The sequence below is a fragment of the Apium graveolens genome, chromosome 4 (genome assembly GCF_009905375.1).
Source record: "Apium graveolens cultivar Ventura chromosome 4, ASM990537v1, whole genome shotgun sequence".
NCBI lineage: Eukaryota > Viridiplantae > Streptophyta > Magnoliopsida > Apiales > Apiaceae > Apium > Apium graveolens.
This window is the reverse complement of record NC_133650.1, coordinates 271,089,567-271,105,784: the sequence shown is the minus strand read 5'-3', so window position 1 is coordinate 271,105,784 and position 16,218 is coordinate 271,089,567.

Here is a 16,218-nt window from a genome sequence, read left to right as displayed (position 1 = left end):
CTCACAGCCGACGGATGAGGATTTTTATCATTCGACGGATAACACTTTTTGTTATCCGACGGATAGTCCTCATCATCCGTCGAGTCTACATCTGTCAGCAATCCATCTACCAAAATAGGTTCTAGTTTCTCCTTATTCTTTTTCCAGGCTTCATCACAAAAAGACTCAATTCCTTGAACCTTGGTGATTTGAGCATGAACATCTCTGGATGTTTTCCATGCTTTAATCACCTCTCGTTCACGATCGAGCTGCTTCTTTAAAATTTCTTCCTTTTTCAAGGACTCAGTTAATTCCTCCTTGGCAATTCTACACTCAATTTTTAGTTTCTCAAACTCAACAAACTGAGACTCAAGCACATTATTCCTCTCACTCAAAAACAAGTTGTTTTCTTTGATTTTAGCATTTTCTTTAGTGAGGGACTTAAGTGTAACACGCAAATGATATAATTCTGTAGACATGTCATTTATTGCATCATTACACTCAGCTTTAGATAAATGTGCAAGGTTTGTAGTGATTACCTGATTGCTTGAGGAACTTGTCTCTGTTTCATCAGACTTGGCCATAAGGGCTAGATTGACATAGCTGACATCCTCATCTTCATCCAAACCATCAGCTGCCCAGTCATTCTCTTGTGTAATAAAAGCCCTTTCCTTCTGTTTGAGTAGATCAAAGTATTTTTGCTTATAATCCACAAACTCAATTCTTTTCTTACTGGAATCTGACTTTCTATACTCATTTGCAAAATGCCCTGCCAAGCCATATTTGAAACACTTGAATTTTGATTTATCCACCATGTTTCTATTTGGCTTGGCAGCTCCAAAGTTCTTCTTGAACTTGAGCTTGGCAAATCTTCTTGAAAGGAATGCTAGGTGCTCATCAATGTCCTCCATGTCATCTTGACTCAATGAATCTTCACTTTCTGCAGCTAGCCCTTTACCCTTGCTTTTACAGGCCTTTGAAGTTGATTCCACAGCTTCCATCTTCACTTCCTTCTCCTTTTCCAGTTCAGCCACTAGTGCAATGGATCCTCCTTTCTTCTTTCCTATCTCCATTCTTTCATCCTGCTCTATCTCAAGCTCATAGGTCTTCAGAATGCCATACAGTCTCTCCAAAGTAAACTCCTTATAATCTTGTGAGTTTCTCAATGAGACTGTCATTGGTTTCCATTCCTTTGGAAGAGATCTGAGAAATTTCAGATTGGAGTCTTTAGTCTGATAGACTCTTCCATGCAATTTAAGAGCATTTAGTAGCTTTTGGAATCTACTAAAAATGTCAGTGAGTGACTCACTTTCTTCATTGTGAAAATGCTCATATTGCTGAATCAGGAGCTGCATTTTATTTTCTCTTACTTGCTCAGTACCATCACAGATTATCTGTATTGTGTCCCAAACTTCCTTGGCAGTCTTGCAGTTGATGATGTTATCAAACATGTCTGCATCAACATCATTGAACAGAATGTTCATGGCCTTTTTATCTTTCCTGACTTGTTCCATATCAGGTTCAGACCATTCATGCCTTGGATTTGGAACAAATGGTTCATTTTCTATTGCAGCTCTCATTGGAACATAAGGGCCTCTTTCTATGCAGTCCACATAGGCCTCATCTTGAGAAAGCATATGAAGATTCATCTTTACCTTCCAATGATGGTAATTATCTTTATCAAGAAAAGGAATCTTGACTCCAACATCTTTCTTGTTCATCTTGCTGAATTGTTTTGATCTTTAAACTCTTTGTAAATTAAGAGCTTGCTCTGATACCAATTGTTAGTCCCTTAACAATATAGCAAGAATTACAGAAGGGGGTTGAATGGAATTCTTGAACCTTTTTCTTGAAATAAAAATGTTCAACTCGATTATGGATATATTTGTTTTGATTAGCACAATGCGGAATGTAAACTTGAATGAATCAAAACATAAGTAATTAAAAACAAGAGTCTTTAAAAACTTTCTGGTGGATTTAAACAATTCCACCAGAGATATATTTAATATATCGAGAGGACTCTGTGTGCAGAAATGCTCACAGCTGCTTACACAAAATAGAACTGCTAAGAACACGGGAAATGCTAAAGATAGTGCTTACAAAGATTTCTCTGTTGTTGTTTCTTAGCTCTCTTAGTTATTTTCTATTTGCTACTCTCTTGGTTTATATATTACCAAGATTACAAAGTCAAAAAGACTGAACAAATATAAAATCTAACAGTCTTGATCTTTGCTGCTTTTCATCCTCTATTACCCAGTTAATGGGCTTCCACAGTGTGTTTGTATCCAACTCAACGGTTGTGTGTCAGCTTTCACTGTTCAACTGATGTTTGAATTCTTGATATGATCATCCGTCGACTTTCAGATCATCCGTCGATGACTTGATTGATCATCCGTCGACTGCTATGTTAAACATCCGTTGATAGTCATTTGATCATCCGTCGAAGCTTTGTTAATCATCCGTTGGTAGCTATTTTGGCACTTGACTTCATTTCACTTATACAGAATTACAAGACATTGCTTATGTACAATTAATCAACCTATTCTGCATATCTAGTTAAAGTCAACATGACTTATATGCTACTTCAGATTCTATACAAAGGTGCATACAACACTGTGCTACAAACTTATTATTACATAAGCTATTCACTCGATGGATAATAAGTTAATCATCCGTCGGGACTATCATGAGTTATCCGTCGGGACTATAATTCTTATCCGTCGAGTGCTACATTATTTCACTAAGTAAAATCTACTTAGATGTTTTGTTTAGATAATCATCAAGTACACAACATATTCACAACACCATTGGAAGGTGAAAATGCATCTACATCTTCTCTCTCAAGATGAAAGGTATGTTGATTGCATTGAGAAAGGCCCTCATGTTCCTCGAAGAGCTGCTACAGATGTTGAAGGAGGTATAGGAAATGAGCAAAGCATTCCAAAACCTCAATTAGAATGGACAGATGAATAAATTTATTAAGTGCACAAAGACAAAAAGGCTATGAATATTCTGTTCAATGGTCTTGATGGTGACATATTTTACAATGTTATCAACTTTAAATCTGCTAAGGATATTTGGGATATAATTCAAATCATATGTGATGGAACTGAACAAGTGAGAGAAAACAAGATGCAACTTCTAATCCAGCAGCATGAGCACTTTCATTGTGAAGACAATGAATCTTTAAGTGACATATTTAGTAGATTTCAAAAACTACTGAATGCACTAAAGCTGCATGGAAGAGTCTATTTGAAAAAAGATTCAAACCTGAAATTCCTAAGATCTCTACCAAAAGAATGGAAGCCTATGACTGTATCTCTCAGAAATTCTCAAGATTATAAGGAATTTACTTTGGAGAGACTGTATGGCATTCTAAAAATTTTTATGAGCTTGAGTTGGAACAAGATGAGCAGATAGAGAATTGAAGGAGGAAGGGAGGATCTATAGATTTGGTGGTTGAACAAGAGAGAGTGAAAGAGATGAAGATTGAAGCTGTTGAATCTGCACCAAACTCCAGGGTTTGTGAAGGAAAAGGAAAAGGGTTAGTGGATGAGCATGAAGATCATCTCAGTCAGGATGAAATGGAGGACATAGATGAACATCTAGTTTTCCTATCAAGAAGGTTTGCCAAGCTCCAATGCAAAAATAATTTTGGAGCAGCCAAGCCAAATAGAAACATGGTGGATAAATCCAAATTCAAATGTTTCAAATGTGGCTTGAGTGGTCATTTTGCAAGTGAATGCAGAAATCCTGGTTCTGAAAGAAAGAAGTTTGAGCCTGTGGATTATAAAAGAAGTACTTTGAACTGCTCAAACAAAAGGAAAGGGCTTTCCTGACTCAAGAAAATGATTGGGCAGCTGATGGGGTAGATGAAGATGAAGAAACAAGCTATGTCAACCTAGCTCTAATGGCGAAATCAGATGAAACAGAGGTCAGTTCTTCAAGAAATCAGGTAATCACTTGTAACCTAGCACATCTTTCTAAAGATGAGTGTGTTAGGTCACACACACTGTAGAAGGGGGTGAATACAGTGTATAGCACAATCAAATCGAATTCAAATAACACAAGTAACAGAAAACAGACTTTATTCAAAGCAATAAACTCTGTTACAGTATGGAAATGTCCTCTCTCAGTGATGAACAAATATCACGAGAGCTGCTAGGGTTATAATGAATAATATTCTCGATAATGATAACACTTATAGTGTAAACCCTATGTATGTGTTTATATACTACACAGTTACAAGATAATCGCTAATTGATATGGAATATAATTCTGCTTCCTAAAATATATCAATCAGATATCTTTTTTTCCAAGTATTCTATTCTTCATAGAAATCCTTCTTCATGCATATCTCTTTTTACATTTTTCTCGATCTTCTCTTCCTTTAATCAGCCGCCTTCCTTATCTGAACGGTTCCTTTAAGTCCTGATATTATCTTCTGATAAATATCTCCTGAACCTTAAGTACTGATGACTTAAGTTCTGACTTCAGTATAAGTGCTGATTTCAGTTAAGTACTGATTTGTCCTGTTTAAGTAAGATCTGAAAACTAAACATAAATCATATTAGTCATGACATTATCAAATATATCTAACAATCTCCCCCAACTTGTAAATTAGCATAATATACAAGTTTAACAGATATTTGATGATGTCAAAAACATTAAGTATAAATGCATGAGAATTTGACTAGATAACTACAACTTACAATCCTTAAAGCTTTACCAACTTTAACTTCTGATAACAACTTCAGTCTGTATAGATATCAAAATTTGAGCAGTTGTTGATCTTGACTTGGCTTCACCTTCTGATCTCTCTGATGTCAGGAGTTGTTCTGAGATAGTTCTTTAACAAACATCTCTCAGCATATCTGAGTTCATCAATCATCCTCCTTTTAGCATCTTTAAGCTCTGCAGAATCTTCACCAGTTTGGAAAATAGTAGCCCTGAGATCATTAATTCTAGCTTTCCTTATGTCCTGATCCAGTCTGATCAAATATGCCTTGTCAGACTCAAGATTGAATTCTATAGCCTTGTAACCCAGAAAGGTAGTTATAATCTTAGCAGAGTTAGGCTTCATCTCAACAATATCACCCTTGTGATCTCTGTACTTTGGAAGATATGTGCTGTCAGATTTTACAGAATAAAGCCTTTTCTGTCTCTGAATTTGAGTCTTCAAATAGTTTGCAGCACTATCTGTTATTCTGTCATTCACTTGAATTAAAAATAAAACATGTTCCAATTCTTCAAAATACTTCTGTGGAATAGCATTTTCCCTTATATGGTAAACCCTACCATCTGTCATGAAGTACAACAAGATGTGTTCTTTCAAGTAGGTATGGTAAACCATCTGTACAGATTCTAGTTGATTCAATCTTTCAGGAGTTGCTCCAATACCTGGTTCACTTAAGGAAGTTGGATCATTGGCTGTGTTCTGTACTCTTCTTTCATCAGCACTACCCAATCCAGATTTATCTCTTGCTTCCTTTCCAGTAACCACTCTTGCTTCAAAACCACTTGATGCAGTCTTCAAAGGTTGAGTTTGTTTGGCTTTGGTGAATCCTGGTAGGAGTTTCTTTGAAGGTTTAACATGAGCAATGTCAGAGGTTACCTTTTCCTTATCTTCTGATATCAAGTCAACTTGAGCTATGTAAGAGGTTACTTGCTTCTTTGTAATATCAGAACTAACTATCTCTTGACTCTGAACAACTTGAGCCATGTCAGAGGTTGTCTTAGAAATCTTCCTTGAATTCAGAGTAAGATCAACATCTTCAACAGTAATTTCTTCATCCACTGGAGGCACATAAACCTTTATAGGTTCACCAACTTTTTCTTTGCCTTTGGACCTTGGATATATCTGTAATTGTGATTTAGCCTTGGTTGTCTTAACATTTGTCCTTTCTCTTATCACAATGCCTTTGGCCTTAGGAAGTTTCTTTTTACCAATAGAAGCTTCAGATTTAGAATTGACTTTTTCTGACTTAAGTCTAGCTTCTTCTTCCATCAGACTCTCAAAGTCCATTCCTAGATTTTCCTTCAGAAATAACTGTCTTGATATTTCTTCATCAAGATCCAAAAGTTCATCAGAACTTATTCTTTTACCAGTATCAGAAGTAATTCTTTTTCCAGTATCAGAACTTGTTCTATGACTTGTAGCTTCAGCTCTTCTTGATGAGAAACCACTACCTTAATCATGACCTCCACCCATTCCAGAGTTTCCCTGGTCATCTTTTTCATCATCCTTCCCCTTCAGTGTCGTAACAGTTTTGTATTTGGACTTAATTACTTTCTCCCCCTTTTTGACATCAGCAGGTAAGAGAATAGAGACAAGCAATTCCACTGAGGATTGGATTTCATGGAGTTGAAATTGCTGAGAAGCTTGATTTTTAAAAATTTCATCAATCTGAGACTGTTGCTTATCTTGGGTATTCTCAATATAAGCAACTCTGTCAAAGGTAGGTTTGAAAAAGTTTTTCTTGTCTAGCTTGACAAGTGTATCTTGCTGCATTAAGAGTTCTTGAACCCTATTCAACTTGTCCAGAGTAACAGACTATTGACCTTGAAGATGCCTTGTGGTAAGTGCAGTAACTCTTAACTGTGTCTTGAAATCTTCATTAACTAAGAACTCATCAGCTTTTGCAAGATGCTCAACAAGAATCTTTTTAGATGGAACAAAAGTAATTGTGTTCCATTCCTTAGTCTACTCCTGTCCTCTAGGAGTTTCACTCCAAGGTACTGGTGCTTCTCCTCGAACAAACTTCTTGACTAGTTCAGATTTAGGAACAGTCTGTTGAGGTGCATGTCCTGAAAGACCAGCTTCATCAGCATCTGCATTTATAGCAGCGTCACCAGTATCATCAGCATTTGCAGCATCAGAACTTATAGAATCAGCATCTTCTGATAAAAGAACAGTTTGAGAAGCTATTGAGGTATCAACATCATCCTCTAAGGGCTAATCTGCTTCCAAAATCTGATCAACATCCATAGTCTGATGTTCACCTATATTCTGATCATCAGTATCTAGATGCAGAGAAGATGTTGTAGACAATTTTGGAGTTTCAATAGCATCAGTAAGTGGTGTTGTTGATGGATTAATTTGAGCTGTTGAAACTTCTAAGTAGAGAACCTCAGGCACAACCAGGTTGTGAATATCAATTTCAGCACTTGTGCCTGGGTCTGCAGTAGATACTGGTTCATGAATAGGAGACACAGGTGGTGTAGTTGCTTTATCTGTAGCAGCTTCCTGAGTTGGTGACAATGGAGGTGTAGAAGCAGTAGCTGTAGCAATTTCTAGCTCTTTTGAGATCAGAGATTCCTGATCTCCTTTCGTAGCTGCTTCATCCTCATCCTCTGAAACTGGCCTGTGAGCTCTCTGTTTCTTGTATCTCTTTGAAGATGGAGTTTCTTTGGGAGTTTCAGCATAAGACATTCTTCTAAGCCTTTTGAGAAGCTTAGATCCCCCAATACCAGTATCCTTCTGAGAAGAGACCTTCTCAGCTTCTTTCATGACAGATTCTGATACAGGAACATGTTCCTTACTATCTGATTCATCTCTCAGAACAATCCTCCTTCTCTTCTATGGTGTTTGAGGTACAGTCTTTGTCCTCTTGGGCTTTGAAGATGAAGGCTTCACAGTATATGCTAATGATGATGATGGTTGAGGTATCTGTGAAGTTTTAAGATGTGTTCTGACAGAAGGTTGAGTAGAGTGAGGTGTATGTGTGGTATGTTCTGATGGTTGTTGACTTGTCTGGGTTGTGGTGGTGGGTTGTACATCAGGGTAAACAGATCTGTAGGTTAGAGGATCGGCATTTACCAAGATCTTTTTTACAGGCTGAGGTATCTGTAAGGGTCTAACCACCTTTTTCTTAAGGTCAGCATTTACCAAGTCATTAAAAGCACGTTTTGCAAGTTTAAAAGGTGGAAATAAAGAACTGGCTGGTTGGGGTTCATTATCACAACAAAAGGTATATCTAAGCTGACAGAATCTAGCAAAGTAAATTACATTTTTATCCTCTGTCATCCTATCCCCAATAAAGCCTAGCACAGCACTTGCAAAATCAAAATGAGTTTGGTGAATAATAGCATACCCGATGTGATGACTCATGATTGGAATGGCATCAAAGTTGGAACACTTATTCACGAAGGCTTTAGTGATGCAGTCGAAGAAAAAGCTCCATTCCTTTCTGATATGTGCTCTTTTCAACTGTCCAAGCTTGGCCAAACTCTTCTCATACCCCAAATTGGCCATGAGCTGCTGTAGAACTGGTTCCTCCGCTGTTGAGAAAATGCAGCCTTCTGGTAAATGTAGAGCTTTGCGAACTGCTCCAGGAGTTACCACATGCTCAACATCATTTACTTCGAAAATAATACTGGGAGTACCAGTAGCACCACCATTGTCAAAATGCCCAGTCCGCCAAAACGTCAGAACTTGTTGACTGGAAATGACTTGAGGCTGGGTCAATGCATACCCAATTTCACTGTGTGCTAGAAGATCTTGCACAAAGTGCAACTCAGATGGAGCTTCATCATGATTTAAGATTTTAGCATAGTTGTTGGGAACGAACTTGGCTCCATCTATGATCAAATCCTTAGGTGCCATGAGAAAAATTGAGAATTAAGGTTGCCTGTAAGGTGTTTGATAAAATGTCTGTATGAAAAACAACGTCAGGAGATGAGAGAGAATAGTAGTAAAGAAAGAGAGATAAAGTGTGAAAGTAAATAAAAGATTTTACAATCTCCTCTCTCTTTTACTTATACACGGTAGAAAAAGTAACCGTTGGACACCTGTCAGACATGCAACAGTAAAGAATAATTAATGGGCACGGGAAAACAGTAATCATTACTTATCACATGCAGTTTTTCAAGGAAAAACCGTTCCACTTATCAAGTAATCCCATTAATTAAGGTAATTTAGTTTTAATTTAAAATTTTAAACTGTTCCCACTTATTAAATCATTTTCACTGCGAAACCAATATTCTGTAAAAATACACCAAGTGAGAGAATGACCAAAAAATAAATCAAGTAAACAGGTACTGCCACATCAGAATCAGAACTTGATTTGTATCAGTAATAAAATGGTCATCAGAATATGGATAAATCAGGATTTAAAAATGTATCAGAATTTCAAACAACTCAGAGACAAAATCTTGCAAAAATAGAAAATTCCATTAATATATTGAGAAAATACATTCATGAAATTTAAATTACAGCTCAACATTACAAGATTATCCTAAGCTACAAATCCTATTTCTTCTTCCTACTTTCTACAAGCAGAAGAACGAGACGAATGATTCGCTCCTGTTGTCGAAGACCTTCTAACCGTTCTTCTTCCAGTCGCTCAACATGGCGATGATAATCCATATAAAAGAACAAGAGGTCTGTCAGAACCTCTTGGGGAACAGAGTCCCAAACCTCATCAGGAATGGCAGTAACATGTCAATCCTGCTGCCAATCTGGACAGCTCATAATGAGAGAGAAAGTATCATAGTTTAGAGCTAAGTTGTAGTTCACCATGATTGTGAAGAGAGAAATATATGAGATTGAGAGCTTGAGAGTTTGAGAGAAAATGAGAGAAAATGAGAGATATACTGACTGGAGTGAAGTGTTGGTTTATATAGGCAATAGAATGTTAGGAGACGCAAGGAAAATTTAATGCTGACAGGTAGAAATAATTCTACCTCGTTTCCCTAGACTGAGGAGAATAAAAACAACCATTGGAAGTGTAAAACAGGGTTTAATGCGCACAAGAAACAAGTAAATATTACTGTGCATGGACGTGTACCACTAACCCTAATTGTATTGACTGTTAATATTCCACCCAAACATATTCTGATTTAAACTAAAACTGTTTAAGATTTTAACCACAAATAAGTCAAGGAAAGAATCAAAATTTAATATCAGCACTTAGACTTATATCAGAACTTAACAATCATCAGAACATGATTTCTTAACTCAAAAAGTTGACTGCCTATTTCTGTAATTCTTCACACAAATTCTGATTTCGGTTCTTCAGAACTTAATCATCAGAACTTCCATCAGAACCTGTCCTCAGAATTTATGCAAGCTGACACATAAACTGTTCATCGAAAACAACATTGATCGCCACAGTAAATTTCATCATTCATATGGAGTGTAAGTGTGTGAATTAAGCGAAATATCAGACAAAGAGTAAAGTCTGATTCACTTCAGGACATCTTAGAAATAAGGCATAACTAAGAACTTTACTTAAAATCTGTCATTATTCTGAAGCCTACTATTGAATGAGTTCATGCATGAGTCCACCTCAATTTTTTTTGTGCTTATTTTATGCATATTTTGAAATTCCATTTTACAGTGGCTTCTCAGTGTAAGTGAGTCACGACTGCTTATCAGAATTTATGCTATTATCAGAGTATTTCTCCAGTAATCATAGAGTGTGAAAAGTCACCAAGAAAAATATTTATTTTTGCTTTTCTGATGCATATTACTTAATACTAGCAATGCATTTAGGTCGTCCCTTCCACATTTTTTTTTCTCTAGATCTCAAAGGAGTACCTGATTTTTATTCCTTTTTCTTTTCCTTTTTCTTTTGATATGTGAGGTTTATCAGCACTTAGTACATTCATCAGATTTACTAACATCAGAACTTAACAGATAAGAAGCACTATTCTAGTTTTTGACTTAGTAATAAGATACACAAAGTAAATTGAACTAAGCTCAATATCAGAGTTTGCTTGTGTTAAGAGATTTCCACATAAATAATTACTTCAAACATGGGATCTTTAGTATATTAAAGACTACTTGGTCAGCATCTAGCACAGTTATCCTCATAGGATTGAATAGTCACAAAAACAGTCATTTCACTATCAGAGTTTAGAAATTCACATCAGACAACAATCAGTACTTAAGCAATTTTTAATTAGGCACAGAATACACAAAGAGAGTAATATCTGTAAATACTGATCATAAAGTCTGATGCATCAAAATAAAAGCTAAGCAGATTTAGAGAAAGAACCTGAAACCATTCCAAGTTCATTTACCAATCTTGTAAAAGTAGCTTCACATAGTGGTTTTGTGAAGATATCTGCTAGTTGTTGATCTGTTGGAACAAAGTGCAATTCCACTGTACCTTCATCCACATGTTCCCTTATGAAGTGGTACCTAATGCTAATGTGCTTTGTCATTGAGTGTTGAACTGGATTACCTGTCATAGAAATAGCACTTTGATTATCACAGTAAATAGGGATTTTAAAAATATGTTAACCCATAATCCAGTAACTGATTCTTCATCCAAAGAATTTGTGCACAGCAGCTTCCTGCAGCAATATATTCTGCTTCTGCAGTTGATGTGGAAATTGACTTTTGTTTCTTGCTAAACCATGAAACCAATCTGCCTCCAAGAAATTGGCAGCTTCCACTTGTGCTTTTCCTGTCAATTTTGCAACCTAAAAAATCTGCATCTGAGTAACCTATTAGTTTAAAATCTGATTCTCTGGGATACCACAATCCCAGATCAGCTGTTCCTTTAAGATACTTGAAAATTCTTTTCACAACTGTTAAGTGAGGTTCTCTTGGATCTGCTTGAAATCTTGCACAAAGACAGATAACATATATGATATCAGGTCTACTAGCAGTTAGATAGAGTAGAGAGCCAATCATACCTCTGTAATTAGTAATATCTACTGATTTACCAGTATCCTTATCCAGTTTTGTTGCAGTGACCATAGGAGTGGATGCACTTGAACAATCTTGCATTCCAAATTTCTTCAGCAAATTTCTGGTGTACTTGGTTTGACAAATAAAAGTGCCTTCTTCCTTCTGCTTAACTTGAAGGCCCAGAAAATAGCTAAGTTCCCCCATCATACTCATTTGATATCTTTACTGCATCAGTTTGCTAAACTTCTTGCAAAGTCTGTCATTTGTAGAACAGTGCTTTGTCTATAGTTCCTCTGTTAAATCCACTTTCCAGAAGAAACTGAGCTAAAGTCTCATACCATGCTCTTGGAGCTTGCTTAAGGCCATAAAGTGCTTTATCAAGCCTGTAGACATGATCTGGATATTTGGGATCTACAAAGCCTGGAGGTTGTTCCACATATACTTCCTCCTCTAATTCTCCATTAAGAAAAGCACTTTTCACATCCATTTGAAAGACAGTAAACTTTTTGTGAGCAGCATAAGCCAAAAATATCCTTATGGCTTCCAATCTAGCAACTGGTGCAAATGTTTCATCATAATCAATTCCCTCCTGTTGAGAATATCCTTTTGCAACCAACCTTGCTTTATTCCTTGTAATTATGCCATCACTATCAGTTTTGTTTCTGAACACCCACTTTGTACCAACAACAGATCTGTTCTTTGGTCTTGGCACTAGGGTCCAGACTTTGTTTCTTTCAAATTCATTCAACTCTTCCTGCATTGCTTGCACCCAATCAGCATCTTGAAGAGCTTCTTCCACTTTCTTTGGTTCAGTCTGAGAAAGAAAAGAATTGTAAAGACATTCACTTGAAGTAACTGTTCTAGTTCTGACACCTGCATCAGGATTTCCAATAATTAAGTAAGGTGTATGTGATTTAGTCCACTTCCTTGCAGATAGAAGGTTTTCCCTAGAACTGGATGCTCCCCCATGATCCATGCTATCTTCATCAACATTTTCTGATGCTCCCCCTGAAACTATGCTCTCTGAGTTGGATCCTTCAGAATTTAAGTTTTCAGAACTATCAGAACTTGGCTTATCAGAACTTGATGAATCAGAACTTGAAGAGCCAGTTGTATGTTCTGATGCTTCTTGAGATGTGGATATATCTTCAATATGCTCCCCCCTGCACAGGCCCTGCACAGGTGCATCTTCCTTTGACGTAGTCACCACAGTTTCAATAACATCAGAGTTTAATCCATCAGAGTTTGCATTATCAGGATTTAGACTTTCAGGATTTTCAGTATCAGAATTTGAGTCTTCATTTTTGAATCTCAGCTGATCATGATCATTGAAATCTTCAAGTCCAGTAATCTTCTTATCATCAAAAGAGACATTGATAGATTCCATGACAACCCTTGTTCTTAAATTGTAGACTCTGAAGGCTTTTGTGGAAAGTGGATATCCAACAAAAATTCCTTCATTAGCTTTTAAGTCAAATTTGGATAGCTGTTCAGGGTGAGTCCTAAGAACAAAACACTTGCATCCAAATACATGAAAATATTTCAGATTTGGCTTCTTTTTCTTTACCATCTCATATGGTGTCTTTCCATGCTTGTTAATGAGTGTTGCATTCTGAGTAAAACAAGCAGTCTGCACAGCTTCAGCCCAAAAATATGTTGGTAGCTTTGCTTCATCAAGCATAGTTCGTGCAGCTTCAATGAGAGTTCTATTCTTTCTTTCAACAACTCCATTTTGCTGTGGAGTTCCAGGAGCAGAGAATTCCTGCTTAATTCCATGGTCTTTGCAGAACTTTTCCATGATCAAATTCTTGAGCTCAGTGCCATTATCACTTCTTATTATCTTCACAAAATCTATGACCAATTTATCCAGTTGCTTGACATGATCAATCAAGATAGATGGAGTTTCACTTTTAGTGTGCAAGAAATACACCCATGTGTATCTGGTGAACTCATCCACTATGACCATAAGATATTTCTTCTTTACAATAGACATGACATTCACTGGACCAAATAGATCAGCATGTAGTAGGTGATAAGGCTCAAGAATTGATGATTCAGTCTTGCTCTTGAATGAAGATTTCCTTTGTTTAGCCTTCTGACAAGAATCACAAAGGCCATAAGGAGCAAATACTGACTTTGGCAGTCCTCTCACAAGATCTTTCTTGACCAGTTCATTTATATTGTTGAAATTTAAATGAGAGAGTTTCTTGTACCATTTCCAGCTTTCTTCAATTGATGCTCTACTTATCAGACAGATTGCAGAACCATCAGTACTTGTTGAAAGCTTGGCTTCATAAATGTTACCACGCCTGTAACCTTGCAGAACAACTTTGCCTGTAGATTTACTTACAACTTCATAGTGTTCTTCAAAGAAATCCAAATGATAACCTCTATCACAGATTTGACTAACACTCAGCAGATTGTGTTTAAGTCCTGAGACCAGAGCTACTTCTTTAATGATGACATTCCCAAGATTGATATTGCCATATCCCAATGTTTTTCCAATATTGCCATCTCCATAAGAAACACTTGGGCCAACCTTATCCACAAAGTCTGATAGCAGGGCTTTATTTCTTGTCATATGTCCTGAACATCCACTATCCAGAATTAGGATGTTTTTCCTGTTGCCCTGCAATCACAATGACCACTAATGATTAGTTTTAAGGACCCAGACTTGCTTGGATCATGTGGCCTTATTAAGTTTGTTAACATTTGCAGCGGATTTAGCGTCAGAGTTTATATTAACATTTTTCTTATCAGCATTTACACTATCAGACTTTGTATCATAACTTATACTAGAAGGAACAATGCTAACTTTCTTTAAAGAAGGTTTTAATTGATAATAATCATAGTACAAACTATGATATTCCTTAAAAGTATAAATGGAATGCCATAAACTACCACAATGAAAACAAGGATTTTGTGGCTTATATCTAACAGACTGACTCTTAACTCCTGACTTTGAAGGTAAGGAGTTTATGTTCTTATTCTTCCTGCAAAAAGAAGCCAGATGGTTAGAACTTCCACAGTTATGACACGTTTTTCTAGGAGCATCAGGAACAGGCTTATAATCATTGCTATTATTCACACCTTCCGTTCCATTCCTATTTTTCCTAGGTGATTTTACCTTGTTTGCATTCTTAAATTCTTTCAGCTTATGCTTAAGCTGCTTCTTTGTCATTAAGCCTACGTTTACTTCAATTGTCTTTTCCTCTTTTAGTTTGTCAGAAGTTAATTCCTTTTTTAACTTTTGATTTCTCAGTATCAGACTTTACAGACAGGTTTTAACTTTGATTTTTGTTTAACAACTATAGGCTTAATTTCTACAGTTCCTTTATCATTCTTATCATCTCCATAACCTAAGCCCTCTTTCCAGTTTCCACTACTTAACAAATTCTGACTTGTTCTGCCAGAGTTAGTCCAAGTCCTGATAATCTCTCTTTCCTTCTCTAACTCAGTTTTTAGAGATTCATTCATTTTAAGTAATTCATTCCTAACATAGAAAGCATCATCTCTATCTTTCTGAGTTTGATGGAACATGACTTACTCTTTTTCTAAATAATCATTCCTCTTTTTACAAGCAAGATTTTCAGAAGTTAATCTTTCACATGTTAAAGTTTGATCTCTATAGATAATGAACATGGTTTTAAGAGATCTTCTCAACTCATTAATATCATCAATATGAAAGGCATAAGTAGTTTGAGGTACCTTTAACTCAGCAGCTTCAGAACTGCTTTCAGCACTTGCCATATCAGCATTTGCCATCAAGGCATAATTCTCCTCACTTTCAGAATCTGAGGTATCTGTCCAGTTTTTCTTCTTTGTGATAAGAGCCTTGCCTTTGTCACTCTTCACTTTCTTGCAATCAGGAGATATGTGGTCTTTCTCACCACAATTGTAGCATTTGACATTTGTGTAATCTCCTCTGTCAGACTTCCCTCCTTTGCCTTCAGATTTTCTGAAATTCCTCTTATCAGAACTTGCACCTTTCCTGGAAAACTTCTTTCCCTTCCTGAACTTCCTGTATGCAATCTTTGTGATTCCTTTCACCATAAGAGCACACAGCTTCATCATCTCTTCATCAGCATCCGTCTCAGGCAAGCTTTCAGATTCTGAGTCATCATCACTATCAGAACTTGATGACTCAGTATCAGACTTTGTGATGAGCGCTTTTCCCTTGCCTTTCCTTGAGGTAGCTGCCTTGGGGGATTCTTCTTCAGCCTTAAGAGCAATTGTCCTTGACTTTCCTCCTTTCCTCTTGCTTCTTTGTTCCATCTGAAGTTCATGAGTCTTGAGCATCCCATAAATTTCATCAAGAGTCATTTCATCAAGATTATAGTTGTCTCTTATAGTTGTTGCCTTCAAATCCCAGCTTTCAGGAAGAGATAACAGGAATTTAAGGTTTGAATCTTCAAGATCATAATCCTTATCAACCAGTGACAAATTGTTCAAGAGTTTGACAAATCTATCATATAAATCAGTCAATGACTCATTAGCCTTCGAGTCAAAGTGTTCATACTCTTGAGTGAGTATTGTCTTCATGTTCTTCTTAATCGAATCAGTTTCCTGACACCTTATTTCCAAGGCATCCCATATCT